The sequence below is a fragment of the Capricornis sumatraensis genome, chromosome 1 (genome assembly GCF_032405125.1).
Source record: "Capricornis sumatraensis isolate serow.1 chromosome 1, serow.2, whole genome shotgun sequence".
Classification (NCBI taxonomy): domain Eukaryota; kingdom Metazoa; phylum Chordata; class Mammalia; order Artiodactyla; family Bovidae; genus Capricornis; species Capricornis sumatraensis.
In genome coordinates this window covers 55,541,919-55,566,774 of record NC_091069.1, presented here as the reverse complement: position 1 = coordinate 55,566,774, position 24,856 = coordinate 55,541,919, and the positions used below count along the sequence as shown (strand labels likewise).

General features: G+C 39.8%; 1 non-coding gene across 1 annotated transcript; it reads right to left on the bottom strand.

Annotated features, from left to right (window-relative positions):
- Positions 1 to 15,400: 15,400 nt before the first annotated feature.
- On the bottom strand, positions 15,401 to 15,472 carry TRNAC-ACA (transfer RNA cysteine (anticodon ACA)). The gene has a single exon. It is a non-coding gene; the product is annotated as a tRNA-Cys (tRNA).
- Positions 15,473 to 24,856: the final 9,384 nt, after the last annotated feature.

Sequence of the window (24,856 nt, the reverse complement as noted above, 5' to 3'; positions counted from 1 at the left end):
TTGAGAATCATTATTCTAGTCTGTGTTTTCTCTTATATGTGCCTATCTATATTGTTGCTGTAGCATCTGTCTCCTGTGTAGCCAGAGAGCCACCCAAGAAGCCACCTCCATGCTAATGAAACCCCTTGCTAACCTCTCATGGTACATTGTGGTAAGAGGTGGGGGAAGCATGTAAAATTGTATGAGCTGCTCACAAGGTGTCGGGTGTTAGATGAGGTCATCAAGAGGAAGTGACTGCCTAGCAAGCTAGACCTGGGGAATGGGAAACCCCTTATCCCCTCCCCTCTCATTGGAATGCACATTTCATCCACAATTTCTATCATGGGATCCACTTCCAGGATACAACCTTGAGAGAGTAAGGTGTGCTTGACAACATCTGGATGGTATAGGTGACTGAACCCCATTAAGACTTTTATACAGACTTTTAAGATTCTCATGTGTAGGACTGATGCTGAAGCTAAAGCTCCAACACTTTGGCCACCTGATGCAAACAGCTGACTCCTTAGAAGAGACCTTGTTGCTGGGAAAGATTGAAGGCAAAAGAAGGGGGCAGCAGAGGATGAGATGGTTGGATGGTATCATTGATTCAATGGACATGAATTTGAGCAAATTCTAGGAGATAGTGGAGGACAGGGAAGCCTGGTGTGCTGTAGTCCATGGGGTTGCAAAGAGTCTGATATGACTTAGCAATTGAGCAAAGACAATATCTAAGGCAAGTTTCTTGTGTAAGTTCACTCACTTATGAAACCACCACCTGCCAATCTGGAGTGGTCTGCTCTTTTCTTTGGTCTGCTCTCTCCTTTCTTTCCCTATATGGGGCCAAGGTCGAATTTCACCCAGGAATCTCCTGAAATTGCAAGTCAACATAAGTACTCAAAAAATTGTATCTTTCACTGATGTGTTGGGTAAGGCTATATTAGAATTGTGTCAGACATATACTAGGTGCTTCATGCATGCTTACTTAATTCTCCAATATGTGAGTAAAATTATTATGGCATATAGTTTGGCCCCCACTAGGTGCTTCATGCAGGCTTCTTTTCTATCCCTATGTGTGGGTGTGTGGTACTTGAGCAGTGTCAGTTATATATTAGGTGCTAATGCATGCATGCTTTCTCTTCCCTATGAGTAAGTAATGTTAGGTTAGTGTCTGGCATGTATCCGGAGGCCAGTGCTTGGCTTGGCTTAACCTGTATGTAAAATGTTTTAAAAAATTCTTTATTCTATATAACATAAAAGTTGAATGGAAAACTGACACACACAAGCAGTTAACACATGAATGCTCCCTTTCTTTTAATTTTGGGTTATATTGTATTAAAATAATGATTGACAATACCAGCTGCTCCTTGCATGCCTGTTTTCTTCCCTTATGAGTGAGTAAATTGTACCAGAATAGTGCCTGACAAATATTAAGTACTTAATAACACCTGTATTGTTGCATTGATTTGTAAGTGATGTTGCACTAGAAAAATACATGGCATGTACTTGGCACTTAACATATATTCATTTCCTTTCCTGGTGAGAAAGTAAACATTTACTAGAATAATACTTGCAATATATCAGATATTCATTGCAGGCATGTTTCTTCTTCCTATTAGTGAATAAACTTATGCTAGAATAAACCACTGAACATTCTGATGGTTCAATGCAGGACTGTTTCCTTCCCACTTGTGGGGGTAACACTGCAAGAATAATGCTTGGCATAAGCATTGCACGCACGCTTGCTTGTTTCCCGCTTTACATGAAACATGTACTAGAAGAATACCTGGCTGCATCATGCTCATTTCCTTCTCATGTGTGTAAGTTTGCCTGTCATGTGCTAAGTGCTCAATGCGTGTTTGTTTTCTGCTCACTCTGTGTGAGTAAAGTTGTGTGAGACCAGAATGTGCCATAGAGCAAGAGTTCAATCCACACTTATTCCTTTTGCCTATATGTGTGTATGTCATTGTACCAGAAGAGTACATGACATTCCGCAGGTGGGCATTTATGCTTCCTTCTCCTACCTGTGAGTACATTGGTACTGGAAGGGCAGCTGACATAGGTGCTCAGCGATGATGGCTTCTTTCCCCCTAAGAATTGTTCTTGGCATATACTCAGTCTTCAATTCAATCTTATTTTCTTTTCCTATGAGTGAGTAATGTTTTCTAGACCAGAACCCTACATACACTAGACACTCAATGCAAGCTTGTATCTTGTCCCTTTGAATATGATTGTCCAGGAATAGTGCTTGGGATCAACCCTGAGTATTCATTGCAAAGACTGATGCTGAAGCTGAATCTCTAGTACTTTTGTTACCAGATGCAAAGAGTCAGTTCATTAGAAAAAGCCCTGGTGTTGGGAAAGATTGAGGGTAAGAGGAGAAGGGGATGACAGAGGAGGAGATGGTTGGATGGCATCACTGACTCAATGGACATGAGTTTAAGCAAACTCCAAGAGATAGTGAAGGACAGGGAAGCCTGGTGTGCTGCAGTCCATGGGACTGCAAAAAGTCAGACATGACTTAGCGACTGAGCAGCAACAAGTGCTTGGGATGTGCTAAGTACTCTTCCTGTTGCTATTGTTCAGTGGCTAACTCATATCCAACTCTTTGAGAACCCATGGACTACAGCACGCCAGGCTTCCCTGTTCCTCACTATCTCCCACTATCTTCACTGTCCTCCACTATCTCCAAAAGTTTGCTCAAGTTCATGTCCATTGAGTCAGTGATGCTATCTAACCACCTCAGTTAAATACTCTGTCTGCTCAGTTCCTACCCCTTAATTTGAGTAATCTTGAGTTAGAATAGTCCCAGGCATATATAAAAGATTCAGTGCATGCATATTTCCTTTAGCTTACATGAGAGCAAGCTTGTACTACAACAATACGTGCTGTGTACCAGGCACTAAAGAAAAAGATCTTTATGTCCTTCACTGATACATGGGTAACACTGTGCAGAATACTTCTTGGCATATACTAAAGAGCTCACTGCATGCTTACTAAGCTCTCATTGTGGGAATAATGGTGTTTATTCTAGCTTAAATTTTGGCATACACTAGTTACTCCAGGCAGGCTTATTTTCTTCCCCTAAGAGTGAGCACATTGTACCAAATAATAACAGGTATGTAATAGGCACTTGCATCAGTCACAGTTTTCCATAGAAAAAGAACCAGTACATATAGATATACATCTCTATGTATACCTTATACACACATATGATATGCATCTATGTATATATACATGCTTGTTTCTATATATGTAATACACTGCATGCTAACTATATGCTACCTTCCTTCCATATATCTGGGAGTAACGAGGCACTTGCATATTGATTGTCTGGCATAGACCTGGACATTCATTTTCTTCCTATTTGTTGTTGTTTTTCAGTCACTGAGTCATATACAAAGTTGTGCTAGAATTGTACCATTTATACACTAAGTTTTCTCTTTATCTGCTTGGGCTTCCCACATGGCACTCGTGGTAAAGAACCCATCTGCCAATGCAGGAGATACAAGAGATGGAGGTTTAATCCCTGGGTCAGGAAGATCCCCTGGAGAAGGAAATGGTAGCCCTCTCCTGTATTCTTGCCTGGAGAATCCCATGGACAAAGGATCCGGCTGGCTACTGTCCATGGGGTCACAAAGTGTTGGACAATGACTGAAATGACTTAGCACACAGGCATGCAGACTAGGACATATCCTAAGGGCTCAGTCCATGCTGATTTCCTTTCCTCATGTGTGAGTAATGTTGCACTCAAACAGTACTTGAAATTACTAACAATGTCATGCATGATTTTTTTGTATCCTAAGTGTGAATAATGTCTTATTAGAGTAGTGTATGGTATGTGCCACATACTTAATGGATGTAAAAGGTGAAAGTGAAAGTTAGTCACTCAGTCATGTCTGACTCTTTGCAATCCCATGGACTGTAGTCTGCCCGGCTCTCCTGTCCATGGAATTCTCCAGGCAACAGTACTGGAGTGGGTTGCCCTTTCTTTAATGAATATTTGATATCTACTCACATGAGCGATGTTTTTACTGGAAGATTGCCTGTTACATGAGGCTTCCCTGGTGGCTCAGTGGTAAAGAATCCATCTGTCGATACAGGAGACACATATTTGATCTCTGGGTTGGGAAGATGCCCTGGAGAAGGAAATGGCAACCTGCTCCAGTATTCTTGCCTGGGAAATCCCATGGACAGAGGAGCCTGGTGGGCCACAGTCCATGAGGTCGCAGAGTTGGACACAGCTGAGAGACTGAGCTTGCATGCACTTGTCTGGTATATACAAGGTATCTAATGTGGGTTTATTTCATTCCATTTATGCTAGAATAACATTTGACTAGAATAATTCCTAGCATAATATAGTCAATTGATGTATGTCTTTCCTTATATTCAAGGTACATGTAGTGTTGTGCAGAAGTAATCCTGGCATATAATTTTCACTTAATGTATGCTCATAGTATTTCACAATAAGAGTAATGATGTGTTTGCATACTGTCTAGCATATAATAGACACCAAGTGCATGAATGTTTGCCCATATATATGAGTGATGTTGTAATACAAAAGTATTTTGCCTAGGCTGGGGGCTCAATGCATTTTTTTTTCTTTCACATGATGTGTAATAATTTATTGTAATCATGTTTGACATATCATAGGTCTTTAATATCTGTTTATTTGTTTCTCTCTTTATATGGGGAATGTAGTACTAGAATTGTGTCTGGCATGAACAAGTTGTTCACTTACACTTGTTCTCTGCGGTCTCTATATGAATAATGTTGAGCTAGAATTGTGCTTTCATGTAGCACTATTTTCTCCATACATCCTTGTTTTCCTTAGTTATGTGTGTAATGTTGCATATAATAGGGCCTGGCACTTCCTAGGTGCCTATTATATCCTCATTTCATTCTTCAATGAATGAGTAAGTTTGTAATTAATAGCACCTTACATATACTAGCACTCAATGCATGCTCGCTTAATTCCACTATGTGTGAACAGTGCTATTCTTGAATAATTGCTGGCCTGTACTTACTAAACTATACAAGCTCATTTTCGTTTCTTGTCGATAAGTAATAATGTCATAGAATGTTTCCTGGATGATTTTATGTGATCAATTCATATTTCTGTTTTTTTTTTTTTACTCATATGTGAATAATGTTCTAACAGAATAAAACTTGGCATATATTAGGAGACACTGAATGCGTTTTTCTTTCTCCCTAGATGTGATTTATGCTGTACTAGAATAATACCTGTCTTGTGCAAGTGTTTCAATGTGCAATTGCTTTGCTCCTACTGTGTGTGAATAATATGATACTAGGATATTCTTCAGGTACTATTCTGGTACAATCTTACTGTCAAATTGAGAAAGAAAATAAGCCTGTGTGTGAGTGAAATACTGGAATAGTGTCTGGCATATATTCAATACCAAGTGTGATCTTGTTTCCTTCCACTAAGTGTGAGTAAGGTTGTGCTAGAAATAGGACCTGGCATACAGTAAGCACTCAATACATTTTGCTTCTTGTTCCCTGTGTTTGAATTTGGTAAGTGCTTGACATAAACTAGATGCCCACTGCATTCATCCCCATCTGTGTGTGGATAAAACTGTAATAGAATAGTTTTATACAACTATGGGGCTTCCCAGGTGGTGCTAGAAGTAAAGGACCCACTTGCTAATGCAAGAAGAGTAAGAGACTCAGGTTTGATCCCTGGGTTGGGAAATCCCCTGGAGGAGAAAATGGCAACTCACTCCAGTTTTCTTGCCTGGAAAATCCCATGGAAAGAGAAGCCTGGAGGGCTACAGTCTATAGAGTTGCAAAAAGTTGGACACAACTGAAGCGACTTAGCATGCATGCATATAATACTATAGCTCAGTGCATCCTATTTTCTCTCGTATGTTTGAGTGATATTGTATTAGAATATTGCCTGGCAATACTAAATGCTTGTTTCCTTTTTCTGTATGTGAGGAAGATTGTACTAGGATAGGATCTGACAAATACTAGGCATTCACTATGCAGTTGTATTCTTCCATTTATTTGTGAGTGATGCTGTATTAATATATACCATAGAATATTACTCAGCCATAAAAAGGAATGCATCTGAGTCAGTTCTAATGAAGTGGATGAACCTAGAGCCTATTGTACTTAGTGAAATAGTCAGCAAGAGAAAAGCAAATATTGTATACTAACACATATATATGGAATCTAGAAAAATGGCACTCTAGAATTATCTAGATTAAAGAATCTAGAAAGATCTAGAAAGATGAATGTATTTGTAGGGCAGCACTGGAGATCCAGACAGAGCCCAGACTTGTGGACACAGTTGAGGAGAGAGAGGGTGGGAGGAATTGAGAGAATAGCATGGAAACATATACATTGTGCTGTGCTGTGCTTAGTTGCTCAGTGATGTCCAACTTTTTGTGACCCCATGGACTGTAGCCTTCTAGGCTTCTCTGTCCATGGGGATTCTCCAGGCAAGAATACTGGAGTGGGTTGGCATGCTCTTCTCCAGGGGATCTTCCTAACCCAGGGATCTAACCCAGGACTCTCTCATTGCAGCCGGATTCTTTACCATTTGAGCCACCAGAGAAGCCCAGGAATATTGGAGTGGGTATCCTATCCCTTTTCCAGGCATCTTCCCGACCCGGGAATTGAACTGGGGACTCCTGCATTTCAACTGGATTCTTTACCAGCTGAGCTACCAGGGAAGCCCAACACGTACATTAGTATATGTAAAGTAGATAGGCAATGGGAATTTGCTGTATGACTCAGGGAGCTCAAACCTGATGCTCTGTGACATGAGGGGTGGGGTGGGTTGGGAGGTGGGAGGGAGGTTCAGCAGACAATGGCGGGGGGAAGTGTATACTTGTGGCTGATTCTTGTTAATGTATGGCAAAGATCAACACAATATTGTGGAATAATTATTCTCAAATTAAAATAAATAAATTAAAAATACATTGATATTTTCTGGCATACATTTGTCACTTAATGTATGCCTAATTCATATCTTAAGGAAATTATGCTAGTATAGAACCTGGCATACTCTAGGCACCCAATAGATGCATGCTGACTTTTTCTATGTGTGAATAATTCTTTACTAAAATATTGCCTGGTTTATACTGGATATTCCATGTATGCTAGGGTTTCCTTTTTCTCTGTGTTAGTACTCAAATAATACTCAATACTAGATTAGCATTTGCCACCTATTAGGAAATCAATGGATATTTACTTTGTTATGTCAATGTGTGAGTTGTATTACACCATAGTAGTGTCAGGCATATGCAACATTCTCCATTCATGACTGTTTCCTTCTCCACAATGTGAGCAAATTTGTACCAAAATATTACCAGCCCTATAGAAAGGTCAGTTCAGTCACTCAGTCATGTCATACTCTTTGTGACCTCATGGACTGCAGCACACCAGGCTTCCCTGTCCATCCCCAACTCCCAGAGCTTACTCAAACTCATGTCCATTGAGTCAGTGATGCCATCCAACTATCTCATCCTCTGTTGTCCCCTTCTTTTCCTGCCTTCAATCTTTCCCAGCATCAGGGGTCTTTTCCAATGAGTCAGTTCTTCCCATCAAGTGGCCAAAGTATTGGAGCTTCAGCTTCGGCATCAGTCCCTCCAATGAATTTTCAAGACTGATTTCCTTTAGGGTGGACTGGTTGGAACTCCTTGCAGTCCAAGGGACTCTCAAGAGTTTTCTCCAACATCACAGTTCAAAAGCATCAATTCTTTGGTACTTAGCTTTCTTTATAGTCCAACTCTCACATCCATACATGACTACTGGAAAAAAGATAGCTTTGACTAGATGGACATTTGTTGGCAAAATAATGTGTCTGTTTTTTTAATATGCTGTCTATGTTGGTCATAGGTTTTCTTCCAAGGAGCAAATGTCTCCTTCAATCACCATCTGCAGTGATTTTGGAGCCCTTCAAAATAAAGTCTGTCACTGTTTCCATTGTTTCCACATCTATTTGCCATGAAGTGATGGGAGCAGATGCCATGATCTTAGTTTTCTGAATGTTGAGTTTTAAGCCAAATTTTTCACTCTCTTCTTTCACTTTCATCAAGAGGCTCTTTGCTTTCTGCCAAGAGGGTGGTGTCATCTGCATATCTGAAGTTATTGATACTTCTCCCAGCAATCTTGATTCCAGCTTGTGTTTCATCCAGCCCAGCATTTCACATGATGTACTCTGCATATCAGTTAAATAAACAGGGTGACAATATACAGTCATGATGTACTCCTTTCCCGATTTGGAATCAGTCTGTTGTTCCATGTCCAGTTCTAGCTGTTGCTTCTTGATCAGCATATGGATTTCTCAGGAGGCAGATAAAGTGGTCTGGTGTTCCCATCTCTTTAAGAATTTTCCAATTTGTTGTGATCCACACAGTCAATCAAAGACTTTAGTGTAGTCAATAAAGCAGAAGTAGATGTTTTTCTGAAACTCTTTTGCTCTTTCAATGATCCAACAGATGATGGCAATTTGATCTCTGGTTCCTCTGCCTTTTCTAAATCCAGCTTGAACCTCTGGAAGTTCACAGTTCACGTACTGTTGAAGCCTGGCTTGGAGGATTTTGAGCATTACTTTGCTAGTGTGTGAGATGAGTGCAATTGTGTGGTAGGTTGAACATTTTTTGGCATTGTCTTTCTTTGGGATTGGAATAAAAACTGACCTTTTCCAGTCCTGTGACCACTGATGAATTTTCCAAATTTTCTGGTATATTGAGTGCAACTCTTTCACAGCATCATCTTTTAGGATTTGAAATAGCTCAACTGAATTTCCATCACCTCCACTAGTTTTGTTCATAGTGATGCTTCCTAAGGTCCACTTAACTTTGTGTTCCTGGATATCTGGCTTTAGGTGAGTGATCTGGGTCATGAAGAACTTTTTTGTATAGTTTTTCTGTGTATTCTTGCCATCTCTTCTTAATATTTTCTGCTTCTGTTAGGTCCATTTCTGTCCTTTATTGTACCCATCTCTGTATGAAATGTTCCCTTGGTATCTCTAATTTCCTTGAAGAGATCTCTAGTCTTCCCATTCTATTGTTTTCCTCTGTTTCTCTGCATTGATCATTACTTCTTTCACTGTATTGTGAGTCATGTTGAACTTTGTATATTTGAGGCACTCTATGAAATATTGTTTCCTTCTTTGTGTATGTAGATAATGTACTAGAACAATGCCTGGTTTATTTTTTGTACTCAGTACATGTTTGTGATCTTTGTCTTATATAAAAGTAATATTGTAATAGAGTACAGACTGGCAGAAATGGGGCACATAAAGCATATTTACGACTTTTCTTCTAATAGCTGATAGTTATTTTAATAGTCTAGAGGTAGCACTAGAAGTGCCAGGAATGCTCATCTTTCTCCTTTTAGTAAGAGTGTGTGAGAATATATCTTGCTTAAATCAATGTCTTGTTTCCTTCCCCTATCTGTGAGTAATGATGTGCTCGAACATGTGTTCCTTACATTTACTCGATGATCAAAGTATGATTTTATCTTCCATTTATGTGTAATACTGTGCTGGATTAGTTAGTGCCTGTCGCATAGTGAAAGTGAATGTGTTAGTCACTCAGTCGTGTCTGACTCTTTGCAATCCCATGTTCTATATAGCTTGCCAGGCTCCACCCATTGGATTCCCCAGGCAAGAATACTGGAGTGGGTTGCCATTCCCTTCTCCAGGGGCCTGTGACATAGTAGATGCTCAGCAATGTTTGCTTCATTTTTTTTTTCCCAACATTCAAGATTTTTTATTAAGGTATAATTTACATATAACATTTATTAGCTTCAGGTGTACAAGATAATGATTCAGTGTTTGTATATACTGCTATATGATCACCACAGTAAGTCTGGTTAACATCCATTAGTACACCTAGTTACCATTTTCAAATATATAGTCTGGTATTATTAACGGTGGTCTCCATATTGTACAAGATGATGTTTTTAAATTCTAAAACCGCTCATGCAGTCTGCTTATTTTTTCAGTGGTTCAATTCTTTTATAAGTGAGTGATGTTTGCTAGAATAATTCTTGGCATACAGTAGGCATTTAATGCATGCAAGTTTCTTCTATGCAAGTTTTGTTTAACTGAAACACTGCCTGGTATACATTAGGTGTTTCCTGCATTTTCATTTTCTCCCCTTCTTATTAAATTCATATTAGAAGAAGATCTCGTAAACACTAAGTGCTTAATGCATTGTTTTTCCTTCCCCCCTTTACATGAGTAATGGTGGGTAATCATAATGCCTGGCATTAACAAGTTACTAAATGTAGTCTCCTTTCTTTCCTTTATGTGAGGATAATATTTCTTGGAAGAGTGCCTGTCATATATTTGGCATTAATACCTAGTTGACCCTTTCTACAATATAAGACTTATGCTAAGATAGTGTCAGGTTATGTACTGTGGTCTCTTTGTGTGTCCATTTTCTGTGTATGAGTAATGGCATACTAGATAGAACAGTGCTGTTATACTAGGTAATTCAGGCATGCATGTTTTCTTCCCCATATGGTAATAAGATTATACTGAAAAGTGCTTGCCATATATTATATTGGATGATTGATTCATGCTTGTTTCCTTTCCTCTATATGTGAGTAACATTGTAGTGGACTATGTGCCAGTGTGCTAGGTACTCAATGTAATCTTCCTTCCTTCCTCTTAATTAAGAGTAACATTAAACCAGAGTAGTGTGTTATTCTACTAAGCTCTGAATGCAAGCTCATTCCCTTCCCTTATGTGTGAGCAACATTATAAAATAGTGCAGGGGCATGCCCTGGGCTGTGAATGCACATTTCTTTTCTTCCCTACATATGAAAAGTGAAAGTGAAGTTGCTCAGTCTTGTCTGACTCTGTGACCCCATAGACTGTAGCCTACCTGGCTCCTTCATCCATGGGATTTTCCAGGCAAGAATACTGGAGTGGGTTGCCATTTCTTCTCCAGGGGATCTTCCTGACCCAGGGATCGAACCTCTTCTGCTGCATTGCAGGCAGACTCTTTACCCTCTGAGCCACCAGAGAAGCCCCTCCCTATGTATAAGTGTGTAATAGAATAGAACCTAACACATTGGGTTTCCCAGGTAGTACTAGCAGTAAAGAATGTACCTACCAATGCAGGAGATTTAAGAGACTTGGGTTTAATCCCTGGGTTGGGAAAATCCCCTGGAAGAAGGCATGGCAACTCACTCCAGTTTTCTTGCCTGGAGCATCCCATGGACAGAGAAGTTGTATATATACGTCTGGATAGGTATAGTCCATAGGGTCGCAAAGAGTTGGACATGACTGAAGAGGCTTAGCATGCATGCATGCACCTGACATATAGGAGGCAATTAATGTGACTTCCATCTTTCTTCCTTTGTGTGAATAATGTTATACTATAATGATGTCTAGCATGTACTAGATGCTTGACACAGTCTTATTCCCCTCCCCGCCTTTTCCTTGTATGTATGTGATTTTCACTAGATTGGTGTTTGCTGTGTGTAAAACTCATGCTCCTTCCCTTACCTATGTGCTAGTAAATATGTACTAGAATAGATCCTGGCACACACCAGGTGCCACATTCACTGTCACTTCCTCTCTCTGAGTGAGTAACTGTTATTAGAACTGAGCCTTGGGCATCATAGCTGTTGGATCTTGCTTCTTCCCACTCTATGTGAGTACTGCAGTAATAGAATATTTGGAGCATATAAGATTTAATGTATGCATGTTTGTTTCTCCCATGGGTGAGTAATGTTTAAACAGAAATTGTACCTGGCACATACCAGAAAATCAGTGCCCGCCTGTCTCCTCCATTCCATGTGTCAGGAATTTGTACTAGCATAACGCCAGGCATGTATTAGCTGCTCTACTCTATTATAGGGAATTTTAGAAGAGCATCTGGAATTTATTAGGCATTTCAAGCATGCTCACTCATTTCCATGCATGTGTGAACAATTATTATACTAGAAATTGTCCTGGCATGTACCGAAACTTTCTTTCCCTTGAGAGAATAATGTTATATTGGAAGAGTACCTGGCATGTACCAGGTATTCAAACATGAGAGCTTCTTTCATTGTGTTAACAAGAAGGTGTGGTACTGTGTTTCCTGGTTTATGTTGAAACATTCTGTTTGGTATATGTGATATGTAGTTAGGGATGTGTATGTGAGGCCCTGTGTCTGGTGGTATGGATTGTGTCATACTGTGATTAGTGATGTATGTGAAGTGTGTGTTAGTAGTGTGTGGTGTATGAAACGGTGGTTTAGTGATGTATGTGAGATACTGTGTGTAGTTTATCTTGTGCGATATTGTGCTTAATATTGTGTATGTAGCACACTGTGTTAACAATGTGTGTATGAGACACTGTGCAGTGGAGTGTGATGTATGGGAGTGTGTCTCATGATAAGTTTGGGTCACTGTTTTTAAAGTTGTTATCAGTCGTGGTAATGACAGTGGTGTGTGAAGCTGTATTTAGTGATGCATGTAGTCTGGTCATGTGTGTGTGTAGTTAATGGTATTTGGTTTATATGATGATGTTTAATGATAAGTTTGAGTCACTGTGTTTAGTGAAGTGTGTAACAGACACTGCATTTGCTTTTCTGCAGTGTGTATGTGACACTGGGTTTAGTGATATATATGTGAAGAAATGTGTTATCAAATGTGTGTGAGATATATTTTTTATTGATATGTGGCTGGAGTAATACTATTATGAGTAATTATGAAACTACATGGTATTGGTGTGATCACATACAACGTGCAAGGCATCACTTAAGTAAAGTGTGAAATGCTAATAAAATATTTTAATTGGTAATTTTTAAGTGATGTGTGCGTGTGTGTGTGTGAATCTCTGAGTTTAATGATGTGTGATGTGTGTAGATTCTGTGAAGACCCTGTGTACAGACACTGGGTTTAGTGTTGTGCTGGGTTAGTGGTACTATTTCTAATGATGTGTGTTTGAGATATTGTGTTTATTAAGGTTTGTGTGAGACATTTTGTTTAATCATGTATGTGCGTCACAGTGCTTGTAGTTTGATGTGTGTGTCATATGTATTTAATAATTTGTATGTGAGACACCATGCTCAGGGTGTGTTGTTTGTGATCAGGTGTTTAGTGAGGCTTGTGTAAGGCCCAGTGTTAGACCCTGGGTTAATGGTATGTTGTGTGTGTGTCTTAACAATTTTAGTGAAACAAGTGTGAGACATTGTGCCTGCTTGTGTGTATGTCTGAGGCACAGTGTTAGTGGCAGTTTTTGTTGGTGATAATGTGTTTAACGATATGTGTGAGAGGCACAGTGTTTGTTTAGATGTGTTAAAAACATGCACTTAACACTATTAAACTCAGGATATCAACATATGTTACTAAACAAACTTAAACATGTACCATTCAGTGCTAAACACAGTATTCCACAAATATGGGACAATATGTGGTAACACATGTGTCACATATATAATGAAGCTCTAATAGGGAAGGGCAAATCTGGCTCCATGCTAGATCTATTTCTTTTACTTTAAACTTTGTATTCTATTGCTTTTGCTTTAAGAGTGTTGCCTTTAGCTTGAAACATATGAATAGTGCATTCTCAAGGCTCTGAACTGTAAGGGTATAATGCTTTTCCATTTATATATATAGAGAAAAAAAGTTGTAGAACAGAGAATAACATCTGTCTTGCTGGAGATTTACAGGAACATTCTAACCTGACCTACATGGACAGTTGTAAGAATAATGGATTCTGTCACCAAGAAATTTGCAACAACCAAATTGTGCCCCTCCATCATCTCACTTTTAAAAATGCTTTGCTGAATCCCTTTGGGGAGTTTGGGGTCTTAGGAGGGTATGAGATAAGAGAGCTCCTTGAATGGCCCTGCAATAAAACTTTCTCTGCTCCAAAATCCAATGTTTTGGTATTGTTTGGCCTCACTGTGTGTCAGGCAAATGAACTTGTCTTCAGTTACAAAATGAGGTGATCTGTGTACCAAGTATTGTTCAACATCCTGGTTCATACTTATATCATTATGCATAGTAACAAACACACACAAACACACTCAAGCCACTGTGAAGCACAGGTTTTCAACATAATTCACATATATCATCAACCAAAATACTACAGTGTAACATACTGCCAAGGCCATACTTCACTAAAGAAGTAAAAATAGCTCTTCAGCTAAGTAGATACATACTCATATATGTATCACCTTGTGTAGTAACACACACATGAACTCTTAAACAGAATTTAAATACATATCACTAAAAGAGGTGTAAGTACCATGCACTGCTAAATTAAATGGTGCACACATGCATCTCTGTACCAGTAACTCACATGCTGTACTATGCTTAGTTGCTCAGTCATGTCCGACTCTTTGCAACCCCATGGACTGTAGTCCACCAGACTCCTCTGTCCATAGGATTCTCCAGGCAAGAATACTGGAGTGAATTGCCTTACCTCCTCCAGAGGATATTCCCAACCCAGGGATCAAACCCAGATCTTCCGCATTGTAGGCAGATTCTTTACTAGCTGAGCCACCTGGGAAGCCCAAGAATACTGGAGTGGTAGCCTAACCCTTCTCCAGGGGCTCTTCCTGACCCAGGAATCAAGCCAGGGTCTCCTGTACTGCAGGCAGATTCTTTACCAGCTAAGCTACCAGGGAAGCCCACCGGTAATTCACACACTAACACTATTAAACTGAGTTTCAACATGAATCACTGACAAAGTACTTCACACAGACCACTAAACCCCATGCCTCCCTCAAGGATCACTATACATGGTGACCTAGCCCTGGCAACACAGTATGTCACAATACAAGACTAAATGGTTAGTGTACATACCACGCACGGCTGAGCCCAGTGTTTTTCACGTATATCACGAAACACAGTGCCACACACAACTGAACACAGTGTCACATGTCATTAAACACTGTACCATACACACCTTGTGCACCACTAAACACACTTTATATCACTAAACAAACACAAGCTCCTGATATGTAACCCTAAACACAGTGGCACACCCACCAAGCACAACTAAATGTAGTTCCTCAAACATGTATCACCAGAGTAGCCCATGCACCAGACTTCAGTAAGTATGATGTCTCACAAGTGTGTCACCAACATAGTAACACTCACAATAGGCAACACTAAGCACTGTGTTTCACACATGTCAGTAAGCATAGTAGCGCACACTCAACCCTGGACCCAGTGTCACATGTATGTGTCTTACCCTCATATTAATGCAAAGAGTTCCAAAAATATCACAAAGCTTTAAATATAATTCATACAGTATAACTTTTATTTTTCTTTAAATACATACTACTAAGTGGAAGGAGTGAAGTGAAGTGAAGTTGCTCAGTCGTGTAGGACTCTTTGCGACCCCACGGACTGTAGCCTACCAGGCTCCTCTTGTCCATGGGATTTTCCAGGCAACAGTCCTGGAGTGGATCGCCATTTCCTTCTCCAGGGGATCTTCCCAACCCAGGGATCGAACCTGGGTCTCCCGTATTGTAGACAGACGCTTTACCATCTGAGCCACCAGGGAAGTCCAAGTGCAAGAAGAAAAGTATTTTTCACTCAGTTGCGTCCGGCTCTGCAACTGCACGGGCTTTAACCTGCCAGGCTCCTCTGTCCATAGGATTCTCCAGGCAAGAATACTGGAGTGGGTTTACACGCCCTTCTCCAGGGGAACTTCCTGACCAAGGGATCGAACTTGAGTTTCCCGTTTTGCAGACAGATTTACACTGTCTCATACACCGCATACCTTTAAGCTCTATGTTTCATATCCACATATTAGTAATAAAAACTCTTGCTACACACACCACTAAATGCATTATCACACATCCCATATAACACAAACCAAGTATTTCACACAGAAATAATTGAACATAATCTAATACACATCACATTAAACACAATGTAACACACATATGTCTCTAAGTACAACAAAAACATCCACAGACTGCTGACAATATCTCACTCGTAGATCAGTAAACACAAAAGCATCACATCAGGCGCCACCAAAAAAATATCTTCTGCAGATATTACTAAACAAAATGGTACACATACCTTTCATCTGGAAACAGCGTCTCACACATACAACACCAAACAGAGTAGTGCGCACCCTGGTGGTGGTTTAATCCCTAAGTCGTGTCCGACTGGAGAACGCATGGACCGTAGCCCATCAGGTTCCTCTGACCGTGGGATTTCCCAGGCAAGAATACTGGAGTGGGTTGCTATTTGCTCTTTCAGGGGATCTTCCTGACCAGGGATCAAAGCCTGTCTCTTGCATTGCAGGCAGTCTCCTGAACCGCTGAGCCACTAGGGAAGCCCGTCCACGTCTAGCTACCACTAAGTGTGATCGCTAACACATGTAACGCTAAACAGAGCAGCAAATACACAAGCAGCATGAAACGTAGTGTCTTACACATGTATCACTGAATGTAATAGCACACACACAACACTGAATTCAAATCCCTGCCCGTGATTTACTGTGGGAAGTGGCACAGCATGAAGCATCACTAAACACAGTATCTCAGACAATATTACGAAGCACAATGGGAAACACACCTGGAATCCCTAAATGTGAATGTCTCTCACATATATCACTAAACAAAGTACAAGCACCCAGGCACTGTTAAACGTAGTGCTTCACGCAATTCTCTCAGCACAGTAACCAGGCTATTTCCATGGTGTTTTGCTTCTATATAACCAAGCTAATAACTCACATACCAGGCACCACTAAACATGGTCTCACATGTGTATCATTAAAACACTAGCACAGACATTAAGTGCTATTAACACAGTAGCTCACAAATATATCACTAACTAACAGGATTATGTATTTGTATTTGTATTATGCAAACAGGCACTCTAAATAATATTTTGCACACATATATCACTAAACACAGGAACATACATTTCTCTGAAGAGACTACCACTCACACCAGGCAGGACTGAATAGACTGCCTCACACATACTACGTGTCGCTGTCACAGCAGCATCTGTACCACTGAGCCGTGGTTTCAGACATACATAACTAAACAGATGAACATACCTCTATTTATATGGGGAAACAAGGTTAACAGTGACAGACTTTATTTTCTTGGGCTCCAAAATCAGGAACTGCAGACAGTGATAGAGTGTTACTTTGAAACAGTGTAAGATAACAGGTGGGAAAAAAATAAATTGCCATTCAAATTAGTGACATTAGAAACTGGAGTGTTGGTACCAAGAAATTCACACACAGTAGCTCAGTTTGATGATGAAAAAGGCAGATGGTTTATGGAGACTAACAGTAGACTGTCCAGGATTGAATAAAATAATTCCACCTGTAGCATCAGAAGACTCTGAGATAGTTTGAACAGTGGGGGAAAAGAAAAAAAAAACACTAAAGGAGACTGATACTCAGTAGTTGGTCTTGCCAGTGCTTTTACCCACTACCAATTTCAGTTTGTCTTCCTATAGGAAGGATCATAAGTAACATTTACTGTATTATTACAGGGTTATTTGAATATATCTGCTATCAGTATTTGATTGGAGGAAAATTGAACTTGATGCAGGTCCCAACTGTAATAATACACTACATTAACAATATTTTGATAATATTAGAAACTGAAAAGTGAGTTAGGAGTGATTTAAATACAATGATGACACATATGACTCATGGAGGCTGGTTAATAAATTCAGCAAAGATCTGAGGGTATCCCCAAAACACTGAACTTTTTCATAATAAACAGAGCAAGAGCCACCTGTGAAATTTCCCAAGCAACTCAAAATCAATTTCTTGCATTGCTTACCTGTGGAACTAATCAAGAAGCATAGCACCCAGCCAGGTTATTTGATTTTTGAAGGACATATATTTCACATCTGGGAATAGTGCTAGCCCCTATCAACAAACTCCCCCCCATTTGAAAGTGGGCTTTACCAATGGCAAACTATGTTTGAATTAAAGAAAGTGGTAACTCAGTCAAAGCCCTTGAGCCCTTATAATTCACACTCAGATATGATTTTTGGAGTAGCTGCAGCACATATTTATGCAAATTGGAGAAGGCTGAAATGTATGCTGTTTTCTTTGCAGCAATGGGAAAATTGTGCAACAGTAAAGGCACCAAAAATGCTTTTTTTCATTTTAGTAATGTGTTATTAGAGTAATATTTGGCACACAGTAGATGCTCCATGCATTGTTGGCTCTCCTAGGTGTACAAATGTTGGGGTGAGAATACTGCTTAGATTATACATGGTACAAATTTCTACTTGTTTCTTTCCACCTATGTGTGATAACGTTGTTCTAAAATAGTGCATGACAATGATAGGTGATCAATGCCTTCTTGTTCCCTGAGCTATGTGTGAGTAATATAGTTTCAGAATAGTACCTGCCTTATGGGGCTTCCCAGGTGGTGCTTAGGGGTAAAGAACCCACCTGCAATGCAGGAAACATAATAAGGTGTGGGTTTGATCCTTGAGTTGGGAAAATCCCCTGGAAGAGGGCAGGGCAACCTGCTCCAGTATTCTTGCCTGAAGAAACCCATGGACACAGGAGCCTGGCTGGCTATGGTCCATAGGGTTGCAAGAAATAAGACGTGACTGAAGTGACTTAGCACACACACACACATCTGCCTATAGTCAATTCACTATGTATACTTTTTTTCCCCACCCCTGCTACTTATGAGAAAGGCTATTGTAGGGTATATGCTAGGCACTCAGTGCATGCCTTTTTTTCCCCCCATTAATGTGTTTAATGTACTAGACTAATGCCTGGCATATACTAGGTGCTTAGTGCAAAGTCTTACTTTTCACTTCTGCATGACTAAGTCTGTAGTGGAATAGCATCTGTGATATACTGTGCACTTAATGACTGCTTATTTTATTTCCCTCTGGGAGTAAGGTTGTACAGGAGTAGTGTATGATATATAGTGTGTGCTCAAGGCATGCCCCCTTCCCCTATGTTATGAATAATGTTATCTAGGGTACCACCTTGTGCACGATAGGCAGTCAATGCATGCTCATTTCTTTAGGAGTAATGCAATAAAGATTGTGCCTCAATCTATGCACATTCCTGCCAATCTCATCCTCCGCCTGTGAATAATGTCTTATTAGAATGGCATTTGACATATACTAGGTGCTCAATTCATGTTTTCCTTTCCTTCTATATGTGGGCAATGTTGTACTAGAATTGTTTCTGGCATAAACAAGGTGTTCAGTGCATGTTTATTTAATATATTGCTTGTATGGCTGATATTACATAGATTTGTTATGTTCTTTAGAAGTATTGAAATGACATAATTTATTGCCAATATATGTGTACAGATTTAAGGCATCTATAGATACCTTGCTTGTTGCATGCGTAGTTTTGTATGACTTTTTGCGACTTCATGGATGGTAGCCCACCTATCCATGGGATTTTCTGAGCAAGAATACTGGAGCAGGTTGCCATTTTTTCCTTCAGGGGATCTTCCCAACCCAGGAATCAAACCCGCACATTCTGCTTCTCCTGCATTGCAGGTGGATTCTTTACCATGAAAACACCAGGGAAGCCCCACAGATACTTATCATCAAACAAATATCCGATGAAATGTGATAGAGGACGAACTTTGTCAGAACTTTGAAGCCTGGATAGGGTTTACATTAGTGAAGACAAACGAAATGTCCTCTCAGTAGGGGAACTGTGATTCAATAAAGCAGTTGAATTGGAATATGATCAGAGCTGCTGAAGTTGAGTGTGGAAACCTAGTCTTGAGCCCTGCTCTGCTCTTGTGGAGAAGGACATGGCACCCCACTCCAGTACTCTTGCCTGGAAAATCCCATGGAGGGTGGGGTCTGGTAGGCTACAGTCCATGGGGTCACGAAGAGTCGGACACAACTGAGCGACTTCACTTTCACTTTCATCCATTGGAGAAGGAAATGGCAACCCACTCCAGTATTCTTGCCTGGAGAATCCCAGGGACAGAGCAGCCTGGTGGGCTGCTGTCTGTGGGGTAGCACAGAGTTGGACACGACTGAAGCAACTTAGCAGCAGCAGCAGCAGCTGCTGCTCTTGTATAAAAATGAAGATGTCATATCAGCTTCTTGGTTCCTAGCACTTTAATTTCTGTAATGCTTCAGGGTGTCTCCAGCTTATGGATATAAATTAAATCATATTAATGAACATAATTACTTTGGTTGTTGTTCTTCTGTGTTTTATGTAAAATAATCCACTCAATCATTTCTGGAAATTCATAGAAACCCCCCTTTTTTCTAGGACCAGTCTGTGTCTGCCAAGTGGTCCCTCATACCAGGTCATCTCTCTCTCCAGGCCCTGCTTTATCTGTCATCATCTGGTTCTTATAGGGAAACACTACTCAACCTAAGGATACCCTAAATGCAACCTTTCAAGACTCACATGAGAGTCAAACTGTATTCGTCACAGAAATGGTGACCTTGAATGTGAAGCTCTTTTCTTCCCTTGGGCACTGCATCACACCCTGTTTTCTAACATGGACTGGATATGGAAGGCAATGAGACATGCTGAGTGAAACTAAAAAATGATTAGACTGCAGACATTTTGACTGGCAAAGAAAAAAGATAACTGTGATGATAAGCTCCCTGATTGGAATGAACCTGATAATCATTCATTCAAAATGTAATAAATATATACCAGGCTTCAGGGCTTCATAACAAATAAGCCAGAGACCAAGAGTTTAGTAACAAATGGCTGTCCCTGACCTCAGGGAAGCCTAAAACTGATCAGTGGAGGTGACAGATATTTAAATAAATAATCACAACTCAATATACAGCCTTTTTGATAATAATAGTATAGAGATGGGCTTTATTGAACATATTTCATTTCAAGTATTAGGAAAGAGCTAAAGAATAATAAAGTAGAATGTATCAATATGTTAGCACGCTCTTTCCTCTTAAATCACTGTCATATCCCCATGCCTAGAACATGCACATATTCAGTATATATCTGTAGAATGAAGGAATGAATGCTGCCAAGGTGATAAACAGGAAAAAAAAAAAGTTTAAAAATATGAAGGTATTAGAAGTAAATCTTTGTCACGTTATATACAATCTACACATCAGTAAAAGGTGAATGATAATATCTCCCCTTAGGGAGTGCTGTGGTGATAAAATCATATGCTCAAAGCATTTAGTTCTTAAAGGGGGAATTCTGAATCACAAGAAGTAAAATAAGTTGAGCAGGAAGGGGTTCTTTGTCATGCTGGGGGTATCTCTAGGTTTAAATCATACCTTCCTATCTCTCCCTAAGGAAAACCACATGGGAAGCTGGTGGAAACCAACAGCACGGCTGAATACCTTTAAGTATTTTGAAGTATTTGAAGTAATGAAGTATTCTGAAGTATTTCAGGTTCTCCTCTAGGAAGTAGTAGCTGATGTGATGCTCCTTCTGAAATTGCCTTAAGAAGTGAATTAAGAATAATTGGGGCTTCCTTAGAGGCTCAGATGGTGAAGAATCTGCCTGCAATGCTGGAGACCTGGTTCAGTTCCCGGGTCAAGAAGATTCCCTGGAAAAACGAATGGCAACCCATTCCAGTATTCTTGCCTGGAGAATTCCATGGACAGAGGAGCCTGGCTGGTTACAGTCCATAGGGTTGTAAAGAGTTGGACATGACTGAATGACTAACACTTTCACTTTCACTTCAGAATAGTTGAGTTGGGGATGATCTCCTGAGTTTGAAAAGGCTTACCAAATATCTCTGTATAAAATTCTAAGAGGATCATTTTTGCCCTCATAAAAGTCTTATAGATTCTTGGCTAAGGTACTGAGCCATGGAATTAATAGATCAGTGGGCTGTGTCCTGGCTATGATTCTGGGTTAAAAAAAAAGAGAGAGAGAAATGCCAACAGTAGTTTTATTCTAGGCATCAACTCACAAAAAGATATTTGTTGTATGAAGATAAAATGAACAAAAAGGAAGGGGAAAAAAAGAAAATGGACCCTTGTAGGTCAGAAAATTCATTCCCACTCCAGTGTTAAGAAACCATTAGACTGATACAATGTGGATGTTTCCCTCCTAAGAAAACCCTGATCTTACAGAAAAGAGGATGATGCTTTTGCTTCTGGGGTTGAAGACAAGGTAGAATTTGCTGCTTATGCTGATACAAAAAAGCGTTTGGATCTGAAAAGTTGAATAAAACATCAGTCAAAACCTGAGCTTATTTTTGCTGTGTAAATTTCCATTTTAGTCTGTGTATGCAGTAAGTGGGAGTGAAATAGAACACAAGAATGATCTGGGATTACTAAAGCATATGTGGATATATACCTTATATATACTGCAAATTAATTTGATCATGTACCTTTAAATAATTTGCATTTAGTTTTGGTTGTTTTGGAGTTGTTTTTCAATGAAAATTAAATTATAATGTATACGTTGTTTTTCATTTTGCATTTTTTTCACTCAACAATATGTCCCGAACAATTTTCCCATCTATATATACATAGAGATCAACCCTTTCCTGATAGCTCTGTGATATTGTATGGCATGACCTGACCACAATTTACCACTCCTTCTGTTGTTCAAGATTAGACTCTCTCCCAATTTTCCATATTATAAACAATGTTAGCATGAGTATATTTATGCCAATACCCTGAAACTCCTACGTGAGCATCTCCATAGATTTCTAGAAGTAGGATTGCTCAAAGGATATGTGCATTCAGTTTGATTTTGATTTAATTTGCTTTTGTTTTGGAGCAGTCCTACACTGACAGAGCAACTACGAGTGCAATACAATACAAAGAACTGAATGTGTTAGCATGTGTGTTTCCTACAAATAAGTATATTTTCCTACATTGCTACGGTGAAGTGATAAAAATCAGAGAAGTTAACATCCATCCATTACTTCTCTCTATTCCTTCAATCTCAATTAAGTTTATGCGACTGTCCCAATAATGTAACTTTTAGTAAAAGGATCTATTTCAGAAGCAGATATTGTATTTAGTTGCCATGATTCTTTATTCTTTTTCATCTGGAAAAGCTCCTGTTTCCTTGAATTTCAAGATCTTGTCACTTTTAAGAGTATGGACCAATTAATTTGTAGAATGCCTCTCAAATTGGATTTGTTTGATGTTTCCTCACAATTTGATTCAATTTATACATCTTTGGCAGAAATATCACAAATATGACATTGCATTACATCTGACTAGGAAGTGCAGCATTTTAATTTGTACAACATTTTAATTTATACTTGCCTTTTCAGTCTTGCAATCTGCCATTTCTTCAAAGATTCTTGATCCCTTTTAAGTGGAGACTGGAATTCAGAAACAAAATCTGGGTGCTTGATCTTCTCATTGCTATCAAGATGTCACCTTTCTTTAGAATACTTTCAACCCAACATTGCAGGATTCATACTAATTTTCTCCCTTTCCATATGTGTGACTCCTCTCTCCAACAGTGAGAAACTTGGCTCTGTTTTCCTTAGTTTATGTACTAATGCCCAGGTGGTGTTAGTGGTGAAAAATCCATCTGCCAATACTGGAGAAAAGAGATGCAGGTTTGATCACTGGGTCAGGAAGATCCCCTGGAGTAGGAAATGGCAATCTGCTCCAGTTCTTGCCTGGAAAATTCCACAGACAGAGGAGCCTGGCAGGCACGGGGTCACAAAGAGCACACTGCTGGGCACCAAAAAAAAGTGCTGATTTGACCAACCCCAAACATATATGTAATCTCATTGCTGTTGCCACTCACTCTCTTATGTGGGACACCATTCTTCTCCCAATGGGGCTCTGAACTCCCATACCTAGCCATGCCCTGTTATGGGTATTCTCATTCTGGTTGAGTTAGAAAACCCTACACAAGGCCAACCCCACACATACCCTCCTCATCTAGCTTGGACTCTGACATCCCATGTGAGACTCACTTGGAAGTCCCTTTCTGCGTTTTTAAGAACTAACACTAGGCCACTTCCATGCCTGAATTTTCTCCTTAGTCTGCTTGGGCTCCACTGTATCATAGAAAAAGCAAGAGAATTCCAGAAAAAAAAAATTTACTTCTGCTTCACTGACTACACTAAAGCCTTTGACTGTGTGGATCACAACAAACTGTGGAAAATTCATTAAGAGACAGGAATACCAGACAACTTTACCTGCTTCCTTGGAAGATGCTTGCTCCTTGGAAGAAAAGCTATGACAAACCTAGACAGCATATTAAAAGCTGAGAGATTACTCTGCAGCAAAGGTCCATGTAATGAAAGCTATGGTTTTTCCAGTAGTCATGTACGGATGTGAGAGTTGGACCATAAAGACAGCTGAGCACTGAAGAATTGATGCTTTTAAACTGTGGTATTGGAGAAGACTCTTGAGAGTCCCTTGGACTGCAAGAAGATCAAACCAGTTAACCCTAAAGGAAATCAACCCTGAATATTCATTGGAAGGACTGATGCTGAAGCTGAAGCTCCAATACTTTGGCCACCTGATGCGAAGAACCAACTCACTGGAAAAAATTCTGATGCCAGGGGAGATAGAAGGCAGGAGCAGAAAGGGACGACAGAGGGTGAGATGGTTGGATGACATCCACGACTCGATGGACATGAGTTCAGCAAGCTTTGGGAGTTGGTGATGGACAAGAAAGCCTGATGTGCTGCAGTCCTTGGGGTTGCGAAGAGTTGGGCACGGCTGAGCAACCAAAAAACAACTTCTTGGGCTCAGTTACCCACACTGGGTCATCCCAACATAAGGACACCCTTCTCACTGGACTCTGCTGTGGCCTACTGTTTCCTCCAGATATTCTTTATTTCCTGGTGACAAAGATGAGATACTGTCAAGAAAAACTAAAACAAAATCATAGGAGATATAAATTAATTTCTATATTTTCTGGTATGTAATTGAATCCACTTCCCACCAATAATCTATTCAGATTTAGGTTGAAAAATGAATGACATTGGACTCACTGCAGAGTTGATGGTGGGTGTTTAGCTTTCTGCAACCATAC